The sequence below is a fragment of the Doryrhamphus excisus genome, linkage group LG6 (genome assembly GCF_037039965.1).
Source record: "Doryrhamphus excisus strain RoL-2023G ecotype Guam linkage group LG6, RoL_Dexc_Guam_v1.1, whole genome shotgun sequence".
NCBI lineage: Eukaryota > Metazoa > Chordata > Actinopteri > Syngnathiformes > Syngnathidae > Doryrhamphus > Doryrhamphus excisus.
In genome coordinates this window covers 98,718-120,283 of record NC_136362.1, presented here as the reverse complement: position 1 = coordinate 120,283, position 21,566 = coordinate 98,718, and the positions used below count along the sequence as shown (strand labels likewise).

The 21,566-nt window shown below is 46.4% G+C and overlaps 11 non-coding genes across 11 annotated transcripts; 8 read left to right on the top strand and 3 right to left on the bottom strand.

Moving 5' to 3' along the window:
* Positions 1-1,724: 1,724 nt before the first annotated feature.
* On the bottom strand, positions 1,725-1,797 carry trnav-aac (transfer RNA valine (anticodon AAC)). Its single transcript has one exon. It is a non-coding gene; the product is annotated as a tRNA-Val (tRNA).
* Positions 1,798-4,278: 2,481 nt separating this feature from the next.
* On the bottom strand, positions 4,279-4,351 carry trnav-uac (transfer RNA valine (anticodon UAC)). The gene has a single exon. It is a non-coding gene; the product is annotated as a tRNA-Val (tRNA).
* A 2,861-nt stretch (positions 4,352-7,212) lies between these two features.
* On the top strand, positions 7,213-7,285 carry trnav-aac (transfer RNA valine (anticodon AAC)). The gene has a single exon. It is a non-coding gene; the product is annotated as a tRNA-Val (tRNA).
* Positions 7,286-8,480: 1,195 nt separating this feature from the next.
* On the top strand, positions 8,481-8,553 carry trnak-cuu (transfer RNA lysine (anticodon CUU)). The gene has a single exon. It is a non-coding gene; the product is annotated as a tRNA-Lys (tRNA).
* A 313-nt stretch (positions 8,554-8,866) lies between these two features.
* trnas-gcu (transfer RNA serine (anticodon GCU)) lies at positions 8,867-8,948 on the bottom strand. The gene has a single exon. It is a non-coding gene; the product is annotated as a tRNA-Ser (tRNA).
* Positions 8,949-12,116: 3,168 nt separating this feature from the next.
* On the top strand, positions 12,117-12,190 carry trnan-guu (transfer RNA asparagine (anticodon GUU)). Its single transcript has one exon. It is a non-coding gene; the product is annotated as a tRNA-Asn (tRNA).
* A 963-nt stretch (positions 12,191-13,153) lies between these two features.
* On the top strand, positions 13,154-13,235 carry trnas-cga (transfer RNA serine (anticodon CGA)). Its single transcript has one exon. It is a non-coding gene; the product is annotated as a tRNA-Ser (tRNA).
* A 1,194-nt stretch (positions 13,236-14,429) lies between these two features.
* Positions 14,430-14,500, top strand: trnag-gcc (transfer RNA glycine (anticodon GCC)). Its single transcript has one exon. It is a non-coding gene; the product is annotated as a tRNA-Gly (tRNA).
* Positions 14,501-14,842: 342 nt separating this feature from the next.
* trnat-agu (transfer RNA threonine (anticodon AGU)) lies at positions 14,843-14,916 on the top strand. The gene has a single exon. It is a non-coding gene; the product is annotated as a tRNA-Thr (tRNA).
* A 4,361-nt stretch (positions 14,917-19,277) lies between these two features.
* On the top strand, positions 19,278-19,351 carry trnat-agu (transfer RNA threonine (anticodon AGU)). The gene has a single exon. It is a non-coding gene; the product is annotated as a tRNA-Thr (tRNA).
* A 1,888-nt stretch (positions 19,352-21,239) lies between these two features.
* On the top strand, positions 21,240-21,311 carry trnad-guc (transfer RNA aspartic acid (anticodon GUC)). The gene has a single exon. It is a non-coding gene; the product is annotated as a tRNA-Asp (tRNA).
* The last annotated feature ends 255 nt before the right edge of the window (positions 21,312-21,566 follow it).

The following is a 21,566-nucleotide window of genomic DNA, read 5'->3' as shown; positions in this document are numbered from 1 at the left end:
TATCTGTGAACTGCTGTCATCCTGAAGCGACTGACGACAGAAATACGAATAAAACACATCAATAAATGATAGACTTGAGTTTCTGGTAAGTACTACACAACAAGATAAGGTGCTGGACTGGAGAAGGCAGTTAGGACTGGGTTTAGGGTTAGGCCTAAGGCTGTATTTGGCATAGAAATCAGTATTGGGGCTCAGATTAGTGTTTGGTACTTGGGAACAATAACAATAAATTGGGGTATTTGTCTGACTCTGATAGATAGATCCTGGACTCAATTCTGTCATCTCTTCAACAAAAAAACTATTCCGGAAAAGTATTCCTTGGAGAATGCGGGCATTGATCCCGCTACCTCTCACATGCGAAGTGAGCACTCTACCATTTGAGCTAATTCCCCTGCTGTTGCAGCATTGGCAGAGAGTTTTTGTGTAACAGTAACAGTAAGTACTACACAACAAGATAAGGTGCTGGACTGGAGAAGGCAGTTAGGACTGGGTTTAGGGTGAGGCCTAAGGCTGTATTTGGCATAGAAATCGGTATTGGGGCTCAGATTAGTGTTTGGTACATGGGAACAATACATCACAGACTGGGTTTCTTCACTATTACAGGACAAGAGACTGGTCTGGAGAACACGGCCAGGATTAGGTTTGGGGTATTTGTCTGATGCTGATGGATAGATCCTGGAATCAATTCTGTCATCTCTTTGACAAAAAACGGATTTCGGAAAAGGATTCCTTGGAGAATGTGGGTATCAATTCTGTAGGCTTACGATTCGGGTAGAGCAAACCCTTCTCACTAGAGCAAGACCTCTCTCAATCTTTTTCTCCAAGTGCTCAGCTGTGTTGTAAAATCTGACAGTCCTTTGCTGCCAAGTCATTCCAGTCGTGGATAATGGATCTGACCAGGAAAATGCCAGCTGTGGGATTTCAACCAGTGATACAACTAATTTAACTAATTGATGTCCCTGCGAGAAAAGCCACCTACATTCAGTGGACACTCAGCAGAGTAGGGGAAAAGATAGTTGGTCAAATTACAAGCCTAGCAAAGAGGGGCTTGTCCTCTTCTGGTATTTCCATGACTCTGGTTTTCATACTTTTCATCCGAGGTCATGTTGAAGTACAAAGAGTGTTTTCCGGAGAAACGCAAGACCCCAGGATGCAATAGCTTTGTACACTTTTCAGCAGCGGTCATGTGGTCCTGGCCACTTCACAATGCAAGAAGGTGTCAGAAGTGGGATTCGAACCCACGCCTCATTAGAGACTGCAACCTGAATGCAGCGCCTTTGACCCTTCAGGTTTTGCTCCTTCTGTTCCCTAAGAAACTAGGTCAGTTGTGGAATTGATCAAACATCAGGATGGCCACATCAATAAAAACAGAACAAAAAATCATATCTAGAGCAGAAAAAGGCCCGGTTAGCTCAGTCGGTAGAGCATGAGACTCTTCATCTCATTGTCATGGGTTAGAGCCCCACGTTGGGCGATTCAGCACTTTTATTTATACATCTGAAAGATATCTTTCATGTTGAAAATTGTTCAACATGCAGAAAACATTTCATTCCAAATGCACAAAAACAAGTCTTCTGACCAAAAGCCCTGGCGGCTCACTTTGTAGGGCATCAGACTTTTAATCTGAGGGTCAAGAGTTCAATTCCCTTCAGAGACCAAGCACAAATCCTTATTCCCATTTGTCATCTTGATTTTTTTTTGTTAAAGAAGGACTTGAAAGGCCATGTTTCCACCCAGTTTCAAACTGGGGACCTTTTGCGTGTGAGGAAAACGTGATAACCACTACACTATGGAAACCCAAAGGAAGGGGCTCTTAAGGGGACTGGCGAAGTCACAAAGCAGTTGCCAAACAATGAAACATGACGATGTGTCCAAAGTGGGGGCAGATTGACAATTGTCCAAATTGACAAAGATTTCTCCTTTGTAGGGAAAATTGTTCCAGAAATAATGGGCTTTTCTTCAACAAAACAAGAAATCACAATCACGGCTTGAAAGAAACACATTAGCCACCCTCGGGCTCACCTTGACATCTCTGTGGACTCAACTTGTGCCCTTGGAGACAATGGTTTGGCTTGTAACCTCCTCTAACCTTGTCTGGGTGCATATAAGTACTAGAATAGAAGTGTTTCAAATGTACTTCTTCCCTGAGATCATATTTCTCCTCTCTTGTAGAGAAGTATTGGATGACATTTTTAGCTATTTGCTTATTTTTAGCCTGATGCATTATTTTAGCTGTTTGAAGATGAACTATATCAGCAAGTTTACGTAAGTATTTGTGATTTTACAAAGAGGATTTGTCTTGGTCCTCGGTCGAACGGTTAGGGTCATCTTTAAGCGTTATCTGCGAACTGCTGTCATCCTGAAGCGACTGACGACAGAAAAACGAATAAAACACGTCCATAAATGATAGACTTGAGTTTCTTGTAAGTACTACACAACAAGATAAGGTGCTCGACTGGAGAAGGCAGTTAGGACTGGGTTTAGGGTTAGACCTAAGGCTTTTTTTGGCATAGAAATCGGGACTTGGGATCAGATTAGTGTTTGGTACATGGGAACAATAAATCACGGACTGGGTTTCTTCACTATTACATGACAAGAGACTCGTCTAGAGAACACGACCAGGTGGACTCAACGTGTGCCCTTGAGGTCACTGGTTTGTCTTGTAACCTCATCTCTGGCCTTTTGAAGAATGAAGCCAGCCAATGAGCCTTTTCAAACTGTTTGCCAAGTTGCAACATAAACAGGGATTGTGCTGAAACCCAGGCTTGAATCAGGGACCTTAGAACGTCAGTCTAACACTCTCCCAAGTGAGTATTTCAGCTTCTAAGGTGGCGTTCTGCTTTTTCAGTCGTGGCTAAAAGTGGGGGCAGTGTGAAGCTGTGTCTGTGCCACATATGTTGCTGTGTACCTGGTCCAGTGTGTTCTCATCTTGGGTTGGAATGTCCCCATGCTGGTAACGGGTGGGGAATACAGTCCGTTGATGAGGATACAGAAAAGGTACAGAAAATGGATGGATTTCATTGGTTGACGTCCCCAGATATATTGTATAGTAGACAGTATCACCCCCTGGGGTACAATTCCCAGACAGGGAGTTCCTGTTTTGTATGTCACAATGTCACGTTGAACCTTGAGTAGGGTTACGATTCGGGTAGAGCAAACCCTTCTCACGAGAACAAGACCTCTCTCAATTTTCGTTTCCAAGTGCTCAGCTGTGTTGTACAATCTGACAGTCCTTTGCTGCCAAATCATTCCAGTCGTGGATAATGGACCTGACCAGGAAAATGCCAGCTGTGGCATTTCAACCAGTGATACAACTAATTTAACTAATTTATGTTCCCGCAAGAACACCCACCCACATTAAGTGGACACTCAGCAGAGGAGGGTGAAAGATGGAGAAAGAGGGGCACGTTTGTTCAATTCCAGCAGTCCTCTTCTGGTATTTCCATGACTCTGATACTTTTCATCCATTGAAGTACAAGGACTTTTCTGGAGAAACTCACTTTTCAGCAGCGGTCATGTTGAAAAGCACCCCTGGTTTACTGGTTTACTTCAAGATTCAAGACGCTGTCAGAAGTGACTGCAACCTGAATACAGCGTCTTCGACCGCTCGGCCATCCTGACCCTGAAAAACTCCTGTAATTGTTCCCCTATACAAAGACCATGACAGCACTTTTCCGACAGCTGAGTCTAGTGACGCGCTTACGGACCCCACTACCTCTGCTGATGGACTTCAGTGGCCATTACAAGACAATGCTTTGATGCAGACTGGTCATGATGTCTCTGAAGTTCACCAAAGCAGACCATACTTAAGGTGACTCCACTTCCAAAGTTCTCAGCGATGACTGAACGTCTCGCTCCTTCTGTTCCCTGAGAAACGAGGTCAGCTGTGGAATTGATCAAACATCAGGATGGCCACATCAATAAAAACAGAACAAAAAATGATATCTAGAGCAGAAAAAGGCCCGATTAGCTCAGTCGGTAGAGCATGAGATTCCTAAGCTCATGATTGGGTTCGAGCCCCACATTTGATGATTCATAACTTTTATTGATACATCTGGAAGATATCTTTCCTGTTGAAAATTGTTCAACATGCAGAAAACATTTCATTCCAAATACACAAAAACAAGTCTTATGACCAAAGGCCTGGGGGCTCAGTTATTAGGGCATCAGACTTTTAATCTGAGGGTCAAGAGTTCAAGTCCCTTCAAAGATCAAGCACATGTCCTTGTTCCTATTTGTCACCTTGATTTTTTTGTAAAAGGAGGACTTGAAAGGCCATGTTTCCACCCAGTTTCGAACTGGGGACCTTTTGCGTGTAAGGCAAACGTGATAACCACTACACTATGAAAACCTGAAGGATGGGGCTTTTAAGGGGACTGAGCTCAATTTTATTCCACATATTAAAAATGTTACAAAAACAGGATTTTATTTTTCATTTAAAGAATATAGCCAGAGTCCGCCGATCCCTCTCACCTCTCACTCTTCGAGACGCTCCCCTCTGGCAGGAGGCTGCGGTCCATCAGGACCAAAACCTCACGCCACAAGAATAGTTTCTTCCCGTCTGCTGTCAGCCTCATCAACAAGGCCCGCAACCCCACCTGACACTCCTCGCACCCCACCTCTGCCTCATCCTGCCACTTTGACACTTTCATTATATGCGTTACATTAACTCTCAGTTTGGACTCTGAGGAAAAACAATCAGACTGCACTTCCGGAATAACAAAGAAAAACAGACTGTGTACATATATTTATACTTTTATTCTGTATATTTTGTATTTTCATATTTTGTATTTCATATTTTGTATTTTTCATTCTTTTTTAATAGATGTGTATGCACCTACTATACCAAAACAAATTCCTAGTATGTGTTTGATCATACATGGCAATAAACCTTTTCTGATTCTGATTCTGATTCTCTCTCGGGCAAATAGAGAGATGCTGATGCATGCTTTTATATCCAGTCGTATGGACTATTGCAATGCCCTGCTTTTTGGTCTTCCGAAAAGAAACATCACAATGCCCTGCTTTTTGGTCTTCCGAAAAGAAACATCACAAGTCTACAACTTTTACACAACAACTTTTGCTGCATGTGTGCTGACGAGGACCAGAAGGCAGGCGCATATTACACCGCTTCTAAAATCACTGCATTGGCTCCCAGTATGTTTCAGGATCCATTTGAAGGTTCTCTTAATGGTTTTTATATGTCTTAGGGGTTGTGGGCCTTCTTATTTTTCTTAATGGTATATATCTTTCTTTCTTATCTCTTATAGGTTTTTAAATTCTTAGGGCTTGTGGGCCTTATCTTTCTGAATTTCTTTTACGTTATGAATCATCGCGGTTCCTCAGGTCCTCCAACACCGGCCTGTTATGTATTCCCAGCCCATCAGTCATCCGGGAAATACGGATTGTGTGTCCAAATTGGGGATGGATGCTTGTGTACACACCTTCAGACATCAAACACATATCCTTGTGCCGATTTGTCACCTTGATTTTTTGTAAAAGCAGGACTTGAAAGGCCATGTTTCCACCCAGTTATATACAATACAGTATGTAGATAATATGAGACGAGATGAGATATATGACCAGTCTATACACTGAGATCTTGTTAGAGAGTTAATATGAGGCATTATGGAAATACTTCCCATATAACTTAGTATATTGCATTTAGAGCCCTTAATATTGCACATGGAGGTTGATCAGATATTGCACAGTGAATGGGGTCTGGAGTAACTATACTGACTATAAAAGCAAGTATTACACAGATGTACATAGCAGTGTAGAAGTCTATTGGGAGCGGTGCTGTTGTACAGCCTGACAGCTGCAGGAAGAAAGGACCTGCGATATCGCTCCTTCACACAACTGGGGTGAAGCAGTCTATCGCTGAAGGAGCTCTCAAGTGCTGTCAAAGTGTCCTGCAGGGGGTAGGAGTCGTTCTCCAACATGGATGATAGCTTAGCCAACATCCTCCTCTCTCCCACCACCTCCACTGGGTCAAGAGGGCAACCCAGTGCAGAGCTGGCCTTCCTGATGATCTTATCCAGTCTCTTCCTATCCGCAGCCGAAATGCTGCTGCCCAGCAGACCACTCCCTGGAAAATGGCTGAAGCCACAACAGAGTCATAGAACGTCTTGAGGAGTGTCCCTTGCACTCCAAAAGACCTCAGTCTCTTGAGCAGATAGAGTCTGCTCATGCCCTTCCTGTAAAGTGCTTCCGTGTGATGAGTCCAGTCCAGTCTATTGTTGAGATGAACACCCAGGTACTTGTAAGATGTCACCATCTCAATGCCCATTCCCTGAATGTTCACTGGTGTTGGAGGAGAGTGGATGCGCCTGCGGAAATCCACCACCAGCTCTCTGGTTATCCCCGTGTTGATCTGGAGGAAGTTCCGCTGGCACCAATCCACAAAGTCCTGTGTAAGCTTAAGTACAGGACAAGGGTCATCAGCTTCAGGTGCGTTCAACAGCTCCGCCTCCAGCCAGGTGCAAGAGATCTGGAGCAACAGAAAAGGACAGGAGGGAGACAGAGGCACAAAACAAGGGCAACCGGACGTGACAGTATCCCCCCGTTAAGGATGGGCGAGGGTTCATAACGTAAAAGAAATTCAGAAAAATAAGAAGGCCCACAACCCCCAAGGCATTGAAAAACCATTAAGAGAACCTTCAAATGGATCCTGAAACATACAGGGAGCCAATGCAGTGATTTTAGAAGCGGTGTAATATGCGCCTGCCTTCTGGTCCTCGTCAGCACACGTGCAGCAGAAGTTGTTCTGTAAAAGTTGTAGACTTGTGATGTTTCTTTTAGGAAGACCAGAAAGCAGGGCATTGCAATAGTCAATATGACTGGAAATAAAAGCATGCATCAGCATCTCTCTATTTGCCCGAGAGAGGAACGGGCGCACTCTGGCTATATTCTTTAAATGAAAAATAGACATAGACATAGACTCCCTTTATTGTCATTGCACAAAAACACAGTAGTGAAATTGCCAACGAAATGTCGTTGCCTGGCTCCCATTTAATAACAGACACAAAAGAAGATAAGTAATAAAAAATAATAATAATAACAATAATGTGGAGAATAAATAGATAGAATATGAACAACATAATAAAAAAATAAAATAAAAAAAATAAATAAAAAATAAAATCCTGTTTTTGTGACATTTTTAATATGTGGAATAAAATTGAGCTCAGTCCCCTTAAAAGCCCCTTCCTTCAGGTTTCCATATTGTAGTGGTTATCATGTTTGCCTAACACGCAAAAGGTCCCCAGTTCGAAACTGGGTGGAAACATGGCCATTCAAGTCATTTTTTTACAAAAAAGTTAAGGTGACAAATAGGAACAAGGACATGTGCTTGATCTCTGAAGGGACTTGAACTCTTGACACTCAGATTTAAAGTCTGATGCCCTACGAAGTGAGCCCCCAGGCCTTTGGTCTAAAGACTTGTTTTTGTGTATTTGGAATGAAATGTTTTCTGCATGTTGAACAGTTTTCAACAGGAAAGATATCTTTCACATGTATCAATAAAACTGCTGAATCGCCCAATATTGGGCTCGAACCCACAACCATGAGATTAAGAGTCTCATGCTCTACCGACTGAGCTAATCCGGCCTTTGGCTGCTCTAGATATAATTTTTTGTTCTGTTTTTATTGATGTGGCCATCCTGATGTTTGATCAATTCCACAGCTGACCTAGTTTCTCAGGGAACACAAGGAGCGAGACCTGGTGGGTCAGGATGGCCGAGCGGTCGAAGGCGCTGCATTCAGGTTGCAGTCTCTAATGAGGCGTCTGTTCAAACCCCACTTCTGACAGTGCGGGGCCGCAAGTCTTTCCAGTTCCAGTTAAAAGCCCGGCTACTCATGTAGTTTCCATAAAGTACCAAGGTATTGTCCTTGTATTTTGAGGGCAAAAGGAGGCCTTGCAAGTGGACCTCAGACCTGGTCACCTGAACAGGGACTTGAATCCGGGACACTCAGATAAAAAGTTTCATGTTCGGGACCAAATGGTCCTTCGAGCCGAATAGCTTCCCAGTGACCTGCAAGATCCAGAGGGAGGCAGGGATGATCTGTGCCTCCATTGTCGAGGCGGCTGTGGCCCTAAGGTGGTCAGGGCCTGTCGTGGCGGTAATCCTAAAACCCGTTGGTGGATACCATTGGTGAGGAATGCTGTCAAGCTGAAGGAGTTCTATCGGGCCTTTTTGGCTCATGGGACTTCAGCTGACAGGAACCGACAGGCCAAGCGGTCCGCGGCTTTGGCATTCGCTGAGGCAAAAACTCTGACATGGGAGGAGTTTGGAGAATGACAAATGACAAATGACCATAACGGGAGACGTTAAGATGACTACACTTCCAAAGTTCTCAGCTATGACTGAACCTCTCGCTCCTTTGTTCCCTGAGAAACTAGGTTGGCTGTGGAATTGATCAAACATCAAGAAGACCACATCAATTAAAAAAAAAATTAAAAAGAGATATCTTGGCCGAAAAAGGCCTGGTTAGCTCAGTCGGGAGAGCATGAGACTCTTAATCTCAGGGTCGTGGGTTCGAGCCCCACATTGGGCGGTTCAACTCTTTTGGTGATACATCTTAAAGATTTCTTTCCTGTGGAAAATTCTGCAACATGCGGAAAACATTTCATTTGAAGTACACAAAAACAAATCCCATTCTTGTATGACCACAAATGGTAGAGCGCTCACTTCGCATGTGAGATGAAGTGGAATTGATGCCTGCATTCTCCAAATGGTATATTATGCCTTTTTCTAGCCAAAAAAGCATTCTCAATCTCCCACATCGTACCGGATACTTGGATTAATTGCATTCTAATGATGTTTCCTAAAAACACAGGTGGTGTCAAAACTGGTGCATTAGTATAGTCCGATGAGGATGGGATTCGAACCCATGCGTGCAGAACACAATGGATTAGCAGTCCATCACCTTAACCTCTCGGTCACCTCATCTCCTTTGAGGGCATGGTCTTGTGGACTCAAAATGACACATCTTAATTAGTGTTTTGGTGTTGCAGAAATTGTGGCAGCCTTCTTGTGCAGCGGGGGGATTTAACTCAAAGGCTAGAGCTCTTGCTCTACATGCAAGAAATAGCGGGTTTGATACCCGTATTGTCGAAATGATATGTTATGGCTTTTTTTCCCTATCAAAAGCGTTCTTGATCTCTGACATCGTTGCTTATACTTTGATTCATTGCATGCTAATAATGTTGACTAAAAATACAGGTGTGGTCAAAACTAGTGTATTTTTACATCACCACACTTCAAGTGGACAGACAATCTTGTCTTTTCAGACAATACAATTACAAAAGCAACACACACCTGCCATGACCCTGAATCGGCCGGGGTTGCTGCGGCCACAACACAGAGTAGGAACCACTATACGATTACGGCTGTGAGCTATGCTTTTCTGGGCAAGAACCATAAACTCAGACTTGGAGGTGCAGATTGCTCATTCCAGCTGGTTCTTTTTCGTCTGCGAGCAAAGCTTGAATTTCATGTTGGTGTTGTCCTGGCGGGAGAAACATTTTAGCTTGTGTGGGCATGGCTACCGTGACAAAAGCCCATTTTCCTCTCCAGTAAATGTGCATCAGCTGAACACTTTGCAGACCTAATGCTGTGAACATTTGCGCGAACTCAAGGTCGGGTCCTACATCCTGTTTGTGTCTGATTGTAACATGATATGCATCAGGATTCTGTATGTCACCTCCCAACTGCACTTGTCTGGTCTTAATATGTAATTGGCTGTGTTGTCGTGATCGATGTTGATGAAATCAGGAGAACAAAGTCACCCCTTTACAAACTATTTGCCAACTCACGATGTAAACAGCAATTGTGCTGAAAACTGGGATTGAACCAGGGACCTTTAGAGATTCAATCCAACGTGCTCCCAACTGAGCAATTTCAGCTGCAAAGGGGTTTTTCTGCTTTTTCAGTCTGGGCTAAAAGTGGGGGTAGGGTGAAGCTGTGTCTGTGCCACGTACTATGTTGCTGTGTACCTGGTCCAGTGTGTTCTCATCTTGGGTTGGAATGTCCCCATGCTGGTAAAGGGTGGGGAATACAGTCCGTTGATGAGGATAAGCGGTACAGTGGAGTTCGCGGGTTGAAGTCGCCAGGTACCATAAAAATGGTAATGGCTCACGAGGGTGTTCTGAATTCCCCTTTGGCCAAATTGGCTAAATGGCCGTACAAAAAGCACCATACTTGGAGCCTGTGGTCAATGTCAACAGTTGGGCTAATTCAGTTCCGTTGAGACGGTGATTATGTACCAAGTCAGTTTTGTCAGTCAGGATTTGGTCAAGGTTGTTGTGTGGTTTTGGCATGGATAAGGCTATGTATCTAAATTTAGGAGGAGTCCATGGTCTGTAAACATACTGAGGTACTCCCCCTGCTGTTGCGGAACTTATCTTCTACCATAGGGTAGGCTTTTTTTAGGCATTCTTCATGCTTTCCCAAGTTCCAACATTTCCTTGGGAGCGAGTTTGATAACCTCGGGGTGGGGACATGATGTATAAATATATATATAAATAAATTGGAAATGTCGGGTACAAAGATGTGGCCTGAGTCAGAGTTTGTAGAACTACTGATGACTGAAAGTATCGCTCCTTCTGTTCCCTGAGAAACAAGGCTGTCTGTGGAATTGATCAAACATCAAGGTGGCCACATTGATAAAAAAGAAAAACAAAAAATTATATCTACAGCAGAAAAAGGCCCGTTTTGCTCAGTCGGTACCGCATGAGACTCTCACTCTCAGGGTCCTGGGTTCGAGCCCCACATTGGGCGGTTCAACTCTTTTGTTGATACATCTGAAAGATGTCTTTCCTGTGGAAAATTGTTCAAAATGCAGAAAACATTGTATTCCAAATACAAAAAAACAAACCCCCTTCTTGTATGACCACAATTCCTAACTTGGTCGCCTGTGAAATTAACTAGGGACCTTTTGCGTGTTTGGCAAACGTGACAACCACGACACTATGGAAACCTGAAGGAAGGGGCTTTTAAGGGGACAGGCGAAGTCACAAAGCAGTTGCCAAACAATGAATCACGACGATGTGTCCAAAGTGGGGGCAGATTGACAATTGTCCAAATTGGCAAATATTTCTCAATTTTTTATCAATAAAGTAAATTTGATTAGAGATTAGATGATAGATGTTGATGGTAGACTGTCAGATTCTATTATAAAGAACAAGACAATGTAGGATAAACTGCCTAGTTTTCAATTTAAGAGGGTAAGTGTAGATGAGGTAGTAAAACTGTTGCATTCCATTAAAAGCGATGAGCCATGTGGTATTTATAATTTGGTTGGGAGGTTACTGAGGGCGGCAGCAAAGTTGATTCAGGAGCCGATTATTGAGAATGGTGTTTACCCACAGTCCTGGAAGATCGCAAAGGTGCTAGGTCGAAAAGGTTTACTTAAACAAGTTATTCCTTGTGTGCACGGTCATCTCCTTGGCCTTCTCGGTGTTGAGGATGAAGGAGCAGAAATCTTCTGGCATACTGTACTTGACCACAGAAGGAGGATAAAGGAAGTAGGTTTAACATTTCAGGGAAGGGGCCTACCTTCACCGCCTGAACAGGGACTTGAACACTGGACCCTCAGATTAAAAGTCTGATGCTCTACCAACTGAGCTATCCAGACCTTTGTTGACTGAGGACAACTCACAAGGTAAAATCTTCTGGCATACTGTACTTGACCTTGCAGAGGTGAGAGCTTCTTCTCAACAAAGGCGGTCAAATCTTTCCCCTCTCCTCCCTATCCCTTATCTTCCCTGCTTTGTTGTCCCTGTCCATCCTGTCGATGGAGTTTGACTTGATTTTTTGTCACGCAGTCTGAAATTGGCAAACTGAGAAATTCTGATTGAGTGACCAATGCAGTCTGTCCATTTTAATACATTTCGTCTCAACTCATGTTGAAAAAGGACAGAGCCATTTCCGTGAGAGCACAAGACCCCTGGATTGTACCCAAAAATACTTTGCGTTCATCAAAGAGTAAAGAGTCCTGGTTTGCAATGCCTCGATTGTTACGCCAGAAGGTGCGAGTCACATCCAAAACAAAGGGCATGCTGGAAGCATAGCATGCGTTAGTATGGCTTCAACTGAACAGAAGTTGACAGGGTGTGAGTCTCTGTGGCGCAATCGGTCAGCGCGCTCGGCTGTTAACCGGGAGGCTGGTGGTTCGAGCCCACCCAGGGACGTTCTCTGGATGCATCAGTGTCACTGTTCATTCGTGTTTGCGCTCCACTCTTGCACAGCACTTGTGTGGTTCCCAATTGGCAAACTGTGTGTCAATGACTTTTCAAAAGCACATTACAGCTTCCATGGTCTAACACATTTGATCAGAAGATAGGTTGATCAAGTCACAGATTTCAGTTTGTTTCTGCACAGGTCTGGTGAAACACAGAAGCTTTTGCAAAAGCGCCAGCCAGGATTATAGATTAAGAGATGACGGAATGCTTTTATGTTAAAAGGAATCAAGTCAAACCCCATCAACTGGTAAGCAGGGGCCCTTAAGAGAAGACACTGTACACTGTTGTGATTTTTTGACAGACATGTCTAGTAAACAGGAGATCCTGGGTTCAAATCCCAGCAGTGCCTTCTCTGTGTTTCAGCAGCTCCTATGCTGTTATTTAAAATAAATGTTGTTCTTGTTCTGTTGAATAAATACCCATCATTTCTGATGTCATATGTAGTATACCTGTCACATGTACTGCAATGCTCCCTACAAAGACAATACCCTTGTGTATTTGGACATTTGCAGGTTTAAGAAAACAGACAGACCACATCAGCCAAATATCTTTGTCTTGTCTGAGTGGTCAGACAAGACAAAGTTTGAGCCAGTCACCTGAACATTAGACTTTTGATCTGAGTGTCCGGGATTCAAGTCCCTGTTCAGGTGACCAGTGATAGGGTCTGAGGTCCACTTGCAAACGCCTCCTTTTTGCCCACAAAATACAAGGGCAACAGGACAATCCCTTGGTACTTTATGGAAACGATGTGAGGTGCCTGGCTTTTAACTAGAAGTGGAAAGACTTGTGTAGCCCCTCACACAAACCATGTGTCTTCCTCCCATGCACATGTTGCCAGCTGATCCTTGACATCAGCAAAATTTTGGTTCTAGGACAATGGGGTCACCTGCCCCCATTGGTCTTTTCCAAGCGGTCACGGTGGCCGAGAGGTGAAGGCGTTGGACTCGAAATCCAATGGGGTTTCCCCGCACAGGTTCGAATCCTGTATGTGACGCTTTGGTTGGGCATTTGTTGCCGCCATGCTGTTTACCTTGTGGTGGAGTACTGTTGGTTATGAGGGCCGGGGTGTTGTCCTTTCACGGTCCGCATTCTCTGCACTGGTGGTCTGGATTTTGGGTACAGGTTAATGGGGTCCACTGTCCCCATTGATCTGCTGCTTGCAGTCTCGGTGGCCGAGAGGTTTGTTGCCACTCTGCTTTGACATGCTGTTTTCTGTACCTCTCCCCTGTACCTCTCAGCGGCCTTGTCGAGGGTGTTTCACAGGTGGGTGGTGTGATGTTTGGTATGGGGGCCGGTGGGTGGTCGCCGTTTTGTTGTTCCTGGAGCACATAAAGAAGAGTGGCCAGTACGGGGGGTTGAACCCGTGGCGTTATTAGCACCACACGCCGACCAACTGAGCTAACCGGGATAGCGGCAGAGAGCTGCTGGAATGACAAGGCGCTACGAAATGCATATCGGGCGGAGCCTCTCCGACCCACACGTCGGCTCCAAATCCCACCTCCTGGGGCTCTTCCAGCACCACTCCTCTCTCCCTGCTCCAGCAGCGGAGCGCCGTCTGACGACATCGGGAGTGTCGTCCCCATGCAACTGGGAGCCAGTCGCCCTTCGCCAGCGGAGAGGAGTCACCGTCTACGCCTGTGGCTGTGCCTGTACTGTGGGAGTCCTACACACAATTTCCCGCTGTCCAGTTCGCCCAGCACGCCAATGCTCTTCCTCCGCCAGGGATATTCCCCAGCTGCTGGCACTGCCCGCTCCAACCACACCGGCTGCGTCATCCGCTTTGGTGGGCCGACTTCAGGTGGAAGGTACGATATCCTGGGCGGGGGAAGCTTCTCCTACCACAGCATTAATTGACTCTGGGGCGGACGAGAACTTCATTGATAGCGGACTGGTCAGTTCTCTTAACATTCCTACTGTTGAGCTTGTCCCCCACAAGAATGTCTGCTCGCTAGATGAACATCACCTGGCATGCATTACGCATCAGACGTGCACCATATCCTTGGTGCTGTCGGGAAACCACCACAAGGTCACTAATTTTTTTCTTATGCCCTCTCGCTCAGCTCTGTTAGTACTCGGCCTCCCCTGGCATCCCTTGCGTGTGTTGTGATGTTTTGTCATTCAGCGCCACTTTGCAGAGGCACATCCACTCGACAATTTAATTTGTTCTCCGACAGTGTTTCCCAATGTGGCAATGGTGGTTCAGTGGTAGAATTCTCGCTTGCCAAGCGGGAGGCCCGGGTCCGATTCCCGGCCAATGCAGTATATCTCAGCTTATACCTTTCTTTAGAGCTCATGTTGAAAAAGTACAAAGGCTCTTTTCCTGCGAAAGTGCAGTATTCAGACTGACACCTGAAACGTAACAGACCGGACCACCCGAGAGTTAAGGTGGACAGCACTTTGTGAAACCTGACTGCAGTCATGCTGTTGTAGTCTCTGTCGCGCAATTGCTCAGCACGTTTGGCTGTTAACTGAGAGGTTGGTGGTTCGATCCCACCCAGGGACTCTCAATTCACACAATTGTTGGACTTTGGACTCCCTCCCTTGTATGAACATTTTTCCCCATTGGCGAACTGTTTTTGTGTTGGTGCCAGATGCACTGCTGGCACTGTGGCTAAGCTGGTCAAAGTGCCTGTCTAGTAAACAGGAGATCCTGGGTTCAAATCCCAGCGGTGCTTGGTCAGTGAAACTTTGGCAGCTGATTTCTGAACCATGTACTTCTTTTTGTCACTTGCCCTTCAAGAACGAATTGACGTTGCATCCACAGCTGACGTGATTGTTGTGGATCCCATTACGCCAGAAGGTGCTTGAATCCATTTTTTTAATTAAACCATTACCTGTGAGCGGTAAGTTACACCATTGCACTAAACATTGTTAGAATAGTTAGTAATGGAGTTAGTAGTGAATAACTAACAATGCTTGTGGGGATTTTTTTTTGGTTTTGGACATCTTTCAGATAAATAAGCATGCAAACTGACCCGGGAACATCATGGCTGTTCCTGACAAATGAACATAACGGGAGGGTTAAGATGACTACACTTCCAAAGTTCTCAGCTATGACTGAACCTCTCGCTCCTTTTTTTCCTGAGAAACTAGGTTGGCTGTGGAATTGATTAAACATCAAGAAGTCCACATCAATTAAAAAAATAATTAAAAAGTGATATCCTGGCCGAAAAAGGTCCGGTTAGCTCAGTCGGGAGAGCATGAGACTCTTAATATCAGGGTCGTGGGTTCGAGCCCCACATCTTTTGGTGATACAGACCTGGTAGACCCAAATGAGTAGTGAGGGTGTGCTGGGAACGTCTGGCAGAGTCTCCCGTTCGTCGAGTCTTCAACTCTCACCTCTGGCAGAGCTTCACCTGCATCCCGGGGGAGGACCGGGATATTGAGTCCGAATGGGCCATATTCCGTGCCTCCATTGCTGAGGCGGCTGACCGGAGTTGCAGCTGCAAGGCCGTCGGTGCCAGTCGTGGCGGCAGGCCCCGAACCCGATGGTGGACACCAGAAGTCAGGGCCGCCGTCAAGCTGAAGAAGGAGTCCTATCCAGCATTGATGGCTTGTGGGACTCCGGAAGCAGCTGACAGGTATTGTCAGGCCAAACGGTTCGCGGCTTCGGCGGTTGTCCAGGCAAAAACTCGGGTGTGGGAGGAATTCGGTGAGGCCATGGAGCACGACTTTCGGTCGGCCTCGAAGGGGTTCTGGCAAACCGTCCGGCGCCTCCGAAAAGGGAAGCAGAGCCCAGTCCACACTGTTTACAGTGGAGACGGGGCCTCCTGACCTCGACTGGGGATTTGTTTTGGTGAAGTAGGTGCAGACACATCTATTAAAAAATGAAAATACAAAATATACAGAATGCAGTATAAATATATGTACGCAGTCTGTTTTTGTTTGTTATTCCGAAAGTGCAGTCTGATTGTTTTTCCTAAGAGTCCAAACTGAGCGTTAATTTAACGCATATAGAGTGTCAAAGTGGCAGGGTGAGGCAGAGGTGGGGTGTGAACAGTGTCAGGGGGGGTTCCGGGCCTTGTTGATGAGGCTGACAGCAGACAGGAACAAACTTGTTTTTGTGGCGTGAGGTTTTGGTCCTGATGGACCGCAGCCTCCTCTCAAAGAGACTGTGTCCGGGGTAAAAAAAAAAAAAAACTATCAAGACAGCCTCAAGGTCCAAAAGTGTTAAGGCAGTCCCATAGTGTCCCCACATCATGCCATGTGTCTATTTGCCTTGAGACATGAGTAAATTAGCTTAAATGCTAACATGCTAATGGTCATCATGTTAGCGCCAAGCAAGAGAGTCCTTTTTCAGTCGGGTCTAAAAGTGGGGGCAATGTGAAGCTGTGTCTGTGCCACCTACTATGTTGCTGTGTCCCTGGTCCAGTGTGTTCCCATCTTGGGTTGGAATGTCCCCATGCTGGTAACGGGTGGGGAATACAGTCCGTTGATGAGGATAAGCGGGATGGATTTCAGTGGTTAAAGTCTCCAGCTACCATGAAAACGGTCATGGGCCACGAGCCTATTCTGAATTACCCTTTGGCCAATCGACACCACATCAACTCAGCAGCAGTCCTCGTTAGTATAGTGGACAGTATCTCCGCCTGTCACGTGGAAGACCGTGGTTCGATTCCCCGATGGGGAGTTCCTCTTTTGTATGTCACAATGTCACGTTGAACCTTGAGTCGGGTTGCGGTTGCAACAACCAGTCCGGTTAAACAAACCTTTCTCATTAGAACAAAACCTCTCTTAATCTTCTTCTCACGGTGTTCAGGTGTCTTTTACAATCTGACAGTCTTTTGCTGCCAAATCATTCCAGGCGTGGATAATGAAGCTGACCAGGAAAATGCCAGCTGTGGGATTTCAACCAGAGCCTCCTGAGCGTAAGGAACCTTAATCTGGCGCCTTCGATCACTCATCCACCCAACCTAAAACGGTGCCCTGATCAGGAAAAAAAAACGGTGACCTTGTGAGGTTCACTGACAACAGAGGACACTCAAAAGGAGCCGCACAAAGCAGGGTACTTGTACAGATGTCGGCAGCAGAGTGGCGCAGCGGTAGCATGCTGGGCCCATAACCCACAGGTCGATGGATCGAAACCATCCTCTGCTATGGCTGTGCTCTTTACGTGTCCTTTGAAGAGCTTGCAGATGTATTGTCTTTGTTACTTAGCTGACCTGGTCCAGTAAAGAGTTCACGCTTCCTTTACTGCTGTTCTCGATGCATTTATTGCTCTTGAGTGCATTCACACGCCATTGCGGGACATTGAAGCATCGCGAAACACCGCAACTGTCCTCACTCGTCCATTGTCACTCTTATGGACTTGAAGAATCCCAGCCAGTTTCCGTTCGTTTCGGGGAACCTCCTCCTCTTTGACGATCACCACATCTCCAACTTGCATGTTTCTTCTTGGCGTATGCCATCTTTGTCTCAGAGCAATGTTGGTCAGATACTCCTTCCACCATTTGTTCCAGAACTATTCCGACAAATATTGCAATTATCTCCATCTCATTTTAGTATACAAGTCCATCCATCCATCCATTTTCCTCCACTTATCCAGGTCCAGGTCGCGGGGGGCAGCAGTCTTAGTAGGGAAGCCAAGATTTCCCGGTCCCCGGCCACCTCCTCCAGCTCCACCGGGAGGACACCAAGGTGTTCCCAGGCCAGCTGTGAGACATAATCCCTCCAGCGTGTCCTAGGTCTGCCCCGGGGCCTTTTCCCGGCTGGGTATGCCCGCAACACCTCACCAGGGAGGCGTCCGGGAGGCATCCGGACTAGATGCCCGAGCTACCTCAACTGACTCCTCTCGATGTGAAGGAGAAGCGGCTCTACTCTGAGCCCTCCCGGATGACTGAGCTCCTCACCCTATCTCTTAGGGTGAGTCCAGCTACCCTACGGAGGAAACTCATTTCAGCCGCCTGTATCCGAGATGTCATTATTTCGGTCATGACCCAAAGCTCATGACCATAGGTGAGGGTGGGAACATAGATCGACCGGTAAATTGGGAGCTTTTTTAACCACGACGGTCCGTTACAGCGACCGCATTACTGCCGAGGCTGCGCCGATCCGTCTGTCGACCTCACGCTCCCACTTTCCCTCTCTACGCCTGTACTGTGGGAGTCCTACACACAATTTCCCGCTGTCCAGTTCGCCCAGCACGCCAACGCTCTTCCTCCGCCAGGGATATTCCCCAGCTGCTGGCACTGCCCGCTCCAACCACACCGGCTGCGTCATCCGCTTTGGTGGGCCGACTTCAGGTGGAAGGTACGATACCCTGGGCGGGGGAAGCTTCTCCTACCACAGCATTAATTGACTCTGGGGTGGACGAGAACTTCATTGATAGCGGACTGGTCAGTTCTCTTAACATTCCTACTGTTGAGCTTGTCCCCCACAAGAATGTCTGCTCGCTAGATGAACATCACCTGGCATGCATTACGCATCAGACGTGCACCATATCCTTGGTGCTGTCGGGAAACCACCAAAAGGTCACTAATTTTTTTCGTATGCCCTCTCGCTCAGCTCTGTTAGTACTCGGCCTCCCCTGGCATCCCTTGCGTGTGTTGTGATGTTTTGTTATTCAGCACCACTTTGCAGAGGCACATCCACTCGACAATTTAATTTGTTCTCCGACAGTGTTTCACAATGTGGTTCAGTGGTAGAATTCTCGCTTGCCAAGCGGGAGGCCCGGGTCCGATTCCCGGCCAATGCAGTATATCTCAGCTTATACCTTTCTTTAGAGCTCATGTTGAAAAAGTACAAAGGCTCTTTTCCTGCGAAAGTGCAGTATTCAGAATGACACCTGAAACGTAACAGACCGGACCACCCGAGAGTTAAGGTGGACAGCACTTTGTGAAACCTGACTGCAGTCATGCTGTTGTAGTCTCTGTCGCACAATTGCTCAGCACGTTTGGCTGTTAACTGAGAGGTTGGTGGTTCGATCCCACCCAGGGACTCTCAATTCACACATGTGTTGGACTTTGGACTCCCTCGCTTGTATGTACATTTTTCCCCATTGGCGAACTGTTTTTGTGTTGGTGCCAGCTGCACTGCTGGCACTGTGGCTAAGCTGGTCAAAGTGCCTGTCTAGTAAACAGGAGATCCTGGGTTCAAATCCCAGCAGTGCCTGGGTGCTTGGTCAGTGAAACTTTGGCAGCTGATTTCTGAACCATGTACTTCTTTTTGTCACTTGCCCTTCAAGAACGAATTGACGTTGCATCCACAGCTGACGTGATTGTTGTGGATCCCATTACGCCAGAAGGTGCTTGAATCCATTTTTTTAATTAAACCATTACCTGTGAGCGGTAAGTTACACCATTGCACTAAACATTGTTAGAATAGTTAGTAATGGAGTTAGTAGTGAATAACTAACAATGCTTGTGGGGATTTTTTTTTGGTTTTGGACATCTTTCAGATAAATAAGCATGCAAACTGACCCGGGAACATCATGGCTGTTCCTGACAAATGAACATAACGGGAGGGTTAAGATGACTACACTTCCAAAGTTCTCAGCTATGACTGAACCTCTCGCTCCTTTTTTCCCTGAGAAACTAGGTTGGCTGTGGAATTGATTAAACATCAAGAAGTCCACATCAATTAAAAAAATAATTAAAAAGTGATATCCTGGCCGAAAAAGGTCCGGTTAGCTCAGTCGGGAGAGCATGAGACTCTTAATATCAGGGTCGTGGGTTCGAGCCCCACATCTTTTGGTGATACAGACCTGGTAGACCCAAATGAGTAGTGAGGGTGTGCTGGGAACGTCTGGCAGAGTCTCCCGTTCGTCGAGTCTTCAACTCTCACCTCTGGCAGAGCTTCACCTGCATCCCGGGGGAGGACCGGGATATTGAGTCCGAATGGGCCATATTCCGTGCCTCCATTGCTGAGGCGGCTGACCGGAGTTGCAGCTGCAAGGCCGTCGGTGCCAGTCGTGGCGGCAGGCCCCGAACCCGATGGTGGACACCAGAAGTCAGGGCCGCCGTCAAGCTGAAGAAGGAGTCCTATCCAGCATTGATGGCTTGTGGGACTCCGGAAGCAGCTGACAGGTACTGTCAGGCCAAACGGTTCGCGGCTTCGGCGGTTGTCCAAGCAAAAACTCGGGTGTGGGAGGAATTCGGTGAGGCCATGGAGCACGACTTTCGGTCGGCCTCGAAGGGGTTCTGGCAAACCGTCCGGCGCCTCCGAAAAGGGAAGCAGAGCCCAGTCCACACCGTTTACAGTGGAGACGGGGCCTGCTGACCTCGACTGGGGATTTGTTTTGGTGAAGTAGGTGCAGACACATCTATTAAAAAATGAAAATACAAAATATACAGAATGCAGTATAAATATATGTACGCAGTCTGTTTTTTGTTTGTTATTCCGAAAGTGCAGTCTGATTGTTTTTCCTAAGAGTCCAAACTGAGCTTTAATTTAACGCATATAGAGTGTCAAAGTGGCAGGGTGAGGCAGAGGTGGGGTGTGAACAGTGTCAGGGGGGGTTCCGGGCCTTGTTGATGAGGCTGACAGCAGACAGGAAGAAACTGTTTTTGCGGCGTGAGGTTTTGGTCCTGATGGACCGCAGCCTCCTCTCAAAGAGACTGTGTCCGGGGTAAAAAAACAAAACTATCAAGACAGCCTCAAGGTCCAAAAGTGTTAAGGCAGTCCCATAGTGTCCCCACATCATGCCATGTGTCTATTTGCCTTGAGACATGAGTAAATTAGCTTAAATGCTAACATGCTAATGGTCATCATGTTAGCGCCAAGCAAGAGAGTCCTTTTTCAGTCGGGTCTAAAAGTGGGGGCAATGTGAAGCTGTGTCTGTGCCACCTACTATGTTGCTGTGTCCCCGGTCCAGTGTGTCCCCATCTTGGGTTGGAATGTCCCCATGCTGGTAACGGGTGGGGAATACAGTCCGTTGATGAGGATAAGCGGGATGGATTTCAGTGGTTAAAGTCTCCAGCTACCATGAAAACGGTCATGGGCCACGAGCCTATTCTGAATTACCCTTTGGCCAATCGACACCACATCAACTCAGCAGCAGTCCTCGTTAGTATAGTGGACAGTATCTCCGCCTGTCACGTGGAAGACCGGGGTTCGATTCCCCGACGGGGAGTTCCTCTTTTGTATGTCACAATGTCACATTGAACCTTGAGTCGGGTTGCGGTTGCAACAACCAGTCCGGTTAAACAAACCTTTCTCATTAGAACAAAACCTCTCTTAATCTTCTTCTCACGGTGTTCAGGTGTCTTTTACAATCTGACAGTCTTTTGCTGCCAAATCATTCCAGGCGTGGATAATGAAGCTGACCAGGAAAATGCCAGCTGTGGGATTTCAACCAGAGCCTCCTGAGCGTAAGGAACCTTAATCT